Raw genomic sequence first — 8,052 nt, 5'->3', positions numbered from 1 at the left:
CACATAGCTGAGCTACATGCTAGAGAAAAGTCAAGGAGTAATAAACATGACAACCAGGATAGGGTAACCTCCAGGGAAGAGGGAGCAGAATTTGAAATGGGGAGGAGCTCACAGGAGTATTTGGGGATATGCATGGTGTTCGTTTCGTAGCCTGTGTTTTGGGTATACCAGCATTTATCTTATTCTTCTGCCTAATGTATACTTTATATGCATTCTTTTGAATGCATAATTTAAAAATATAAAGAAAGAAAGAGTATGAAGGGCTTAGAAACACATTAGTTTTAATAGAAACTTCACTAACTTCCCCTCCCTAATCAGTTAGTATTCACCAAACACTTTTACTTTGCCTTGATGACTCCCTTCGGAATGGAATTTGCAGTGGATAAAAGGATTAGACAGCAGTAGGTAAAATTGTTAACTGTTTGTAGATCTGCAGTTTGCTTTTGACATTTAAAAAGTAAAAGTTAAACTTCAGGTTTGACTGACCCCTAAATGTTCCATGGACATTTCAGTAGTGCCTCCGTTAATGAAGAAGATGTTTCTGGAAAATCCCTTTGTTGATAGAAAACTTGTTTCCAGAGATGGAAATCACGTTGGCAGCCTGGAATTGGGGCTCAGAGCCAGGGATTCCTCTCCTGGCTCCCAAACCAGGCCCCACAGCCAGACATTCCCTCTCTCTCCCCTGAGGTTAGCACTGACTCCCCAAGTCTCTCAGCGTGTTTGGGAAGCAGGGCAACGTCCTGCCCAGGGATGGGTGGTCCATACAGTGGCTGCCCTGCTCCTGCCCTGCCCTCTCTCCAGCTGAGGCATCTGCCTCAGTGACTGTCATTGCTCCTATTCTTAGCTGCCAAAGTCCCAGCACTTGAGAAGACCAGCCTCTTCTAACTTCCCTCCAATCAGGCTGACTGTTACAAGAGCCAAAGTGCCCAAGCATTACCTACAGAGCTAAGTTATCTGATTCGAGCTCTCACAGGTCTTGGAGACCCCTGCCATACGTGTAGAGTTATTAACTCCTAGTCACTTGTCTGATTTTTCAAAGATTGAGGTTTATAACGTCACTCTTGGGAGCTTTCTCTTGGGAATTTATTTTTCAATTTACCTAATATTTTGAATGTCTTTATAGCTTCAGGGGCCAGTGAGAGGTATTAGGGGAAGAGCAGAATGGGTGGAAATCTTAAAATGAAGAGGTTAGAGGACTTTTCACTCATGACTACCATATACTCACGTCCCTGAGTTACCAATAAGTTGCTACCAATAAAGGTCAGTCTATTATATGTCAGGCTGTGTTGACATATGTTATCTTTTCTGTCTGTACCTAAACCTGCAAGGAAAGTCTAATTGAGGTGTAAATATGTCAAGACCCAATAACTTGTAAAAACTGGAATCCATTGCTGACTTCAACCCTCTACCAAACTGTCTCCAGTTGGAAATCCAAATATCTTTTAGGGAGAGAACAGCTTCAGCCCCTGGTGGTGAGTGGCAGTGAAGGTCACGTGTCACATGACATCTTACTCTAAATATGCAATAACATTAGATTCCACTTACTTCCACTGCCCTAGTTCAGTGTGTAGGGAATCGATATTTCTACTGGGACAATATTACTATTTCAAAACAGATTTTCTGCATATTTACAGAGTCAGGCTTTCGCTGCATATAGGCCAACAGCTTAGAAACCCATTTTTATCAAATGAAGTTTTGGGGGTGTTTATAGAAGTCCCCAAAATGTATGAAACTGGAAACGTCTCTGTTTTTGAGCACACAAGAACAGCTAAGAGACTGGATGCCAAACTTCAGCCCAGAGTGAATTTTTATGACTTGAGCTGTAAGCCTATGAAATTAAGGGTTTAAAATGGAAACGCTGACACAATCTTTGCACTTCGTAGAACGTTGCGTGCTGGTGGGGGTAGTGCTATTCTCTTGCTGCTGCTGGCCTCTGCTGTGCTAGGAAACTTCCTGTCCAGCTTTCTTTGGGGCCTCTTGTTCTCCTCTCAGATCTCCCAAGCCTCCCTCTGGCCCAGCTAAGAAAGCAGCTCAGATGCAGGCCCATCTGGAGATGTTCAGTGTGAAGCCTGGCTGGCTGCAGAGCCCAGCCTGTGGAAGCCTTACTGGTTTCAAAGCTCTCTGGTGCCGCCCTGGACTGCCCTCTACCAGGCCCTCCTAGCCTCAGATCTCCCAAGTGGCCCTGAGTGGTACTGCATCAAGCTATCATCCTAGGTCCAGCTACCACCTTCCTGTGAATCCTTCCCATGACGCAGAAGGGCACCATTCCTGAAGTATCCAGGGCTTCCCCCGATTTACCGATGGCTTTGGCTGGTGCTGAGTTTACATCCTCCTGAAAGAAAACTTCTATCAGAAGCTTTTTCCTTCATGGCAGCAAGAGTGACAGGTAATGATGCCTGCCTGAAACGTACCTCAAATCAGCATGGCTTTAAGCACGCAGACACTGTCAGGCTGCCTGGATTCAAATACTTGCAGCACCTGCCTCACAGGATTGTTTTGAAGATTAAATGAAGTAATATATGCAAAGTGCTTGACACTCACTAGGTGAGTATTGAGTGAGGGCAGTGCTCTTTCTTCCTGAATCAAGAGAGGGGATCAGGACCTATGAGGACTGGCTCTGGGAGGACTGCCCATGACTGAACCCAAGGGAGAGAAGAATGGAAATTGATGACTTCAAAACTGATGACTTATTTGCATGGTGCTTTATAGTGTATGGTCTCATGATTTAATCAGAGCATCCCTATAAGGTAGGTTATCTCCATTTTACAGACTGAGACTCAGAGAGGTTAAGTGACTTGGCCAAGGTCATATAGCTAGTAAGTGAAAAGCTGGGGCTTGAACCATGTCCTGATTCTAAGTTTGGTGCTCATTTCACTATTCCATGAATTTTGTGGAACAAGAAAGAGGGGCTGGTGGAGATGGTAGAATCCTCATCACCTTATGGGTTCTCAGTATAAAAGACTGACTTTATACTTTTAAAAAGACTCACTGTATAAAGAAAGCATGTATCATTTCTTTATTACTGAGAATCTCAGAAAGTACCTTGGAATTGGTGCAATGAAGGCTCAAATGAGCGTATACGTTTTTAAAAGGAATTAAAACAAGTTGTCTAACTTAATTCCTTTTTCTTTTACACTCTCTCCAATTTTAGTTTTAGTAATTTTCTTTTCCTCAGAGATTGTTTTATAAAACCTCTTGTTCCATGATCAGAATTTAATTGGAAAACAGTAAGGTAAAACAACAATAAAACAAAGGAAACAACTAGGAAATTTTGCATAACTCAGTAAAATATGCTTAGCTTTTTGATGCTCCCATAGAGATGGGCCTGAAATAATTAGACAACAAAACTCTGGTTTGTTACAGCCAGACTATCATTTCTTCTGCACAGTGGAGACTTTTCAAGTTGTTTCAACCTGGAAACTAGTCTCATCCTTAAAAGAAGAAACAGAGAGACACACAGAGAGAGAGAATGCAAGCAAGCGAGGAAGAGCAAGAGATATCAAAGCTGTGCAAGATAAAGAGTGGACAGTGGTGGCACACATTTTGCAAGGAGCACCGTGAAAGAAAATGAACCTTCCTATGTAAGAGCTTTAAATGGTTCTGCTCAGGAGCAGATGCAAAACAGTTTTGCTAGTGCTATGGAAATACAGTTCAAAAGGATTGTAATTAAAGACTAAACTTTGAGCCATTGCAGACAGAGAAGGCTAAAATTCTCTGTGATTAGCTAAAAGCATTTGGACAAGGTCGAAAAGTGAGGGCTACGAGACAGCATGGGACACAGAAGATGTGCAGAGAGTGTACTGCCAGGCAATGGAAGAAGAGGGTCTGAATAGGACCAAGAGAGAGCCATTCCGCCAGTGCTTAATGTCAGAAATGTATTATTTATTACTATAATTGTGTTTATAGATTTATGTTTAAATTAACTATTTGATAAAATATAGTTCGTTCTGTAATACATAGTTATTCTCAAAAGATCCTTTTAAAAGTCTTTATGAAGACTTGAGTTCAAACAGACAAAACCCTTTAACTATTGATGCTACTCAAACCAACAGGATTCCAGGCAAGATTTTATGTCAAAAATGAGCAGAGAGGATAGTTCAGAATAGTGCCTGCTTAAGGATGCAGCATCCTGTAACTGAATATATTGTACCGATGTTTGTGCTACTGACGTTTTATGCTATGATCTTTGAAAAACTGCCTTATCATCTTGGCCTTTTTCTTCCTTTTTTCTTTTATGGGTGAGAAATGATAGCCACACTCCATCTCTCAGCTTCTTATGGTCTTCACTCTTCTCTGGTCTCACTGCTACCCCTTCCCTAACATATTCCAAAATTTATACCATTATATCTCACCTGAGCCAGTCAGCAACTTAATCTATCCAGAAACACAGTGAAAAACCAGGAAAAAAGGAAAAATGAAGGGTGAAGTAAAGAAAGAGAATGAAATTTTGCATATCACCTACTATGTGTCTAGGACTCCACTACATCGTGTGTGTATGTATATATCTATATCTATATCTATATCTTCATTTAATCATTGTAATTCTATGATACAGGTTTTATTTTCTCTTTTTTCTTTTTTTTGCGGTACGCGGGCCTCTCACTGTTGTGGCCTCTCCCGTTGTGGAGCACAGGCTCCGGACGTGCAGGCTCAGCGGCCATGGCTCACGGGCCCAGCCGCTCCACGGCATGTGGGATCCTCCCGGACCGGGGCACGAACCCGCGTCCCCTGCATCGGCAGGCGGACTCTCAACCACTGCGCCACCAGGGAAGCCCTCTTTTCTCTATTTTAAAGCTGATAAATCTGAGGTTCAGTGAGGTCAAGTAACTTGCCCAAGGTAATATGACTAACAAGTAGAGGAGTTAAAATTCAGATTTAGGTCTTACTCCCAAACTCAGATTCTTTCCACTGTACACACTATTTTCTGAAAAGGTCTCTGAATAACCAAGACTTGTGTTACAAAATATGAGCTCAAAATAGGTGATCAGGGTTTCCCTGGTGGCGCAGTGGTTGAGAGTCCGCTTGCCGGTGCGGGGGACGCAGGTTCGTGCCCCGGTCCGGGGGGATTCCGCATGCCGCGCAGCAGCTGGGCCCGTGAGCCATGGCCGCTGAGCCTGCGCGTCCGGAGCCTGTGCTCCGCGGCAGGAGAGGCCGCAGCAGTGAGGGGCCCGTGTACCACAAAAAGAAAAAAAAAATGTGATCATATATTTTACTCACATTAGGATTCTGAAACCCTCATGCAGAACTTGGTTGCTCTACTTTACATGTAATTCTAAGTCATGGTTGTCTGGTGTCTAAGTCCAGAGCTGATTAGAAAGAAATGGTGAATTAAAAGATGGGAGAAGGGTTTCTGTGAGCAAGTACAATGATTACAGTGAGAAGAGACCAATGACAAATTGATGGTAAGACCACATTAAAAAGCAGATATAAGATTGGTGCAGCCACTATGGAGACCAGTATGGAGGTTCCTTAAAAAACTAAAAATAGAATTGCCATAAGATCCAGCAATCCCACTCCTGGCCATATATCTGGGAAAGATGAAAACTCTAATTTGAAAAGAGACCCCCATGTTCATTGCAACACTATTTAAAATAGCCTAGATATGGAAGCAACCTGTGTCCATTGACAGATGAATGGATAAAGAAGATGTGGTATATATGTATAATGGAATATTACTCAGCCATAAAAAATGAAATAATGGCATTTGCAGCAACATGGATGGACCTAGAGACTATCGTACTAAGTGAAGTAAGTCAGACAGAGAAAGACAAATGTCATATGATATCACTTACATGTGGAATGTAAAAAAATGATATAAATGAACTTACAAAACAGCAGACGTAGAAAACAAACTTATGGTTACTGAAGGGGAAAGGGGAGGGAAGGGATAAATTAGGAGTTTGGGATTAACAGATACACACTACTATATATAAAATAGATCTACGAGGATCTACTGTATATCACAGGGAACTATATTCAATATCTTGTAATAACCTATAGTGGAAAAGAATCTGAAAAAGTGTATATATATATATATATATATATGTATATATACACATACATATATATATACATACATATATATATATATATATATAAAACTGAATCATTTTGCTGTACACCAGAAGCTAACAAACATTGTAAATCAACTATACTTCAATTTTAAAAAACCAGATATGAGAATAAAATCACAAATATGAATAAAATCTTCACATGAAGTGATGACAATACTAAACTGCTATCATTTAAATATCAATAGTATCTACTACATGTCAGGCTCTGTACCAGATGCAGTGACTTTTAAAACTCAGAGCATTTCCACTTTTATTTGTTCACAATGGGGCTCTGCGTAAGGTTTCATTTGTAAAAAGAGTTTTAGGATGAGAAATACTTAAAAACCACTGCATTATATCACTTAATCCTCAAATCATCACTGTTGAGTTTCATTCTACCATTGTCATTTATAAATGAGAAATTGGAGCGCAAAAACTTCGAGAAATTTGCCCAAGATCACATAGCTATGAAGAGCAGGAGCCAGTATTCAAATGCAGGTCTGCAGACCAGAGCCTGTGCTTTTCCCACTGTCATGCTGCCTCAACATCCATAGACCTGGCTCTGAGTCACTAAAAGAAGATTAACTTATAACTGTTTAAAAAGCCAGGGAAGGGGCTTCCTTGGTGGCACAGTGGTTGCGAGTCCGCCTGCTGATGCAGGGAACACGGGTTCGTGCCCCGGTCCGGGAAGATCCCACGTGCCGCAGAGCAGCTGGGCCCGTGAGGCATGGCCGCTGAGCCTGCGCGTCTGGAGCCTGTGCTCCGCAGCGGGAGAGGCCACAGCAGTGAGAGGCCCGCATACCGCAAAAAAAAAAAAAGCCAGGGAAATCGCATTGGTTAAACTAATGGAAAAGTGTACTTAAATGGCAAGCACCCAGCTACCTGGAAAACTTAGCTCTCCGGAATGACCACATACATAGTGCCACAGGACCTACCATATAACCAGGCTCCTTACACTTTTCCCAACTTTGTGTTAGTGCAGTTTTGTAATTTTCATGTCTGTCTTTCTAGTAGATGATCTTATATGGTCCTCTCAGTGGACATTTTGAAGAAAATCCAACCCAGGAAGGATTTTGTCATAGAAATCATGAGAGCTGTATACTTTTCAGCTGGTGTATGTGTTGTCCTGTCTTTGTGGCAATGACTTCACTGAACCACTGTTCATTACAAACACATAAATATAATTTATGGATTATTATTAATAAAAGCATATTTTTCATGAAAAATAATCTGTGGGCTGCAGGAGCAGAGTATCTTTCACGACATCTTTCTAATGATATTGTTGGAGGGGGAAGGAGTAGTTATAAATCATCCCTCAAATCCCCTAAAGGTTGAAAGGTAAGTAGTAACAAGTCATCTTCAGAACTCCCTGGATTTACAAGTTTATCCTTGAATAGGTTCATGACTGAGAGTAAGCCTCGTTAATCTTAATCATATCAATCTGAGTACCCAGTAAAGTTAGGTCAGAAATGGCTGCTATCAGAGACAGTCAGGACATACTTCAGACAAGAATGCACTCACTTCTTAGACACACATACCCAGGCCAGATAACAGGCAGGGATTTAGGAGAGATTCACTGGAGACACAAATAGTCTCAATAACGACAATAGCTAGGGAGAGGATCCCAGAGCCAAACACACAGCTAATAAAACCACTGAGGTGCAGGGTCAGACCAGAGTTAACTGCAGAGTCATCCAGAACATTACCGGCTCTATTTAAAAAACAAAAAGCAACAGAAACCTTGTGTGAAACAAGTGGCCAGTTTGGGGCTCCAACAGGTAAACTGTGATTGTTGCAGGAGATAGAGATTGCTATCATTAAGGTCAGGAAGAACTCTGCTCTGAGCCCTCCGCTTAGATGTGGGGAGTTCAACACGAGATGGTGAAGGAAAAAGGGTGGAGGAAACGAGAAACCACATAATGCAGACAGACAGATTGTTGCATCTGTTGGAGGATCTGAACCCTAAAGTTTAGACTGACCTGACCAGACAAGTGAAAAA

This window comes from Aethalodelphis obliquidens, unplaced genomic scaffold, assembly GCF_003676395.1.
Source record: "Aethalodelphis obliquidens isolate GAN/ISIS:26980383/991018 unplaced genomic scaffold, ASM367639v1 scaffold58, whole genome shotgun sequence".
NCBI lineage: Eukaryota > Metazoa > Chordata > Mammalia > Artiodactyla > Delphinidae > Aethalodelphis > Aethalodelphis obliquidens.
The sequence above is the reverse complement of the archived record's forward strand: the minus strand, read 5'-3'. Positions refer to the sequence as shown.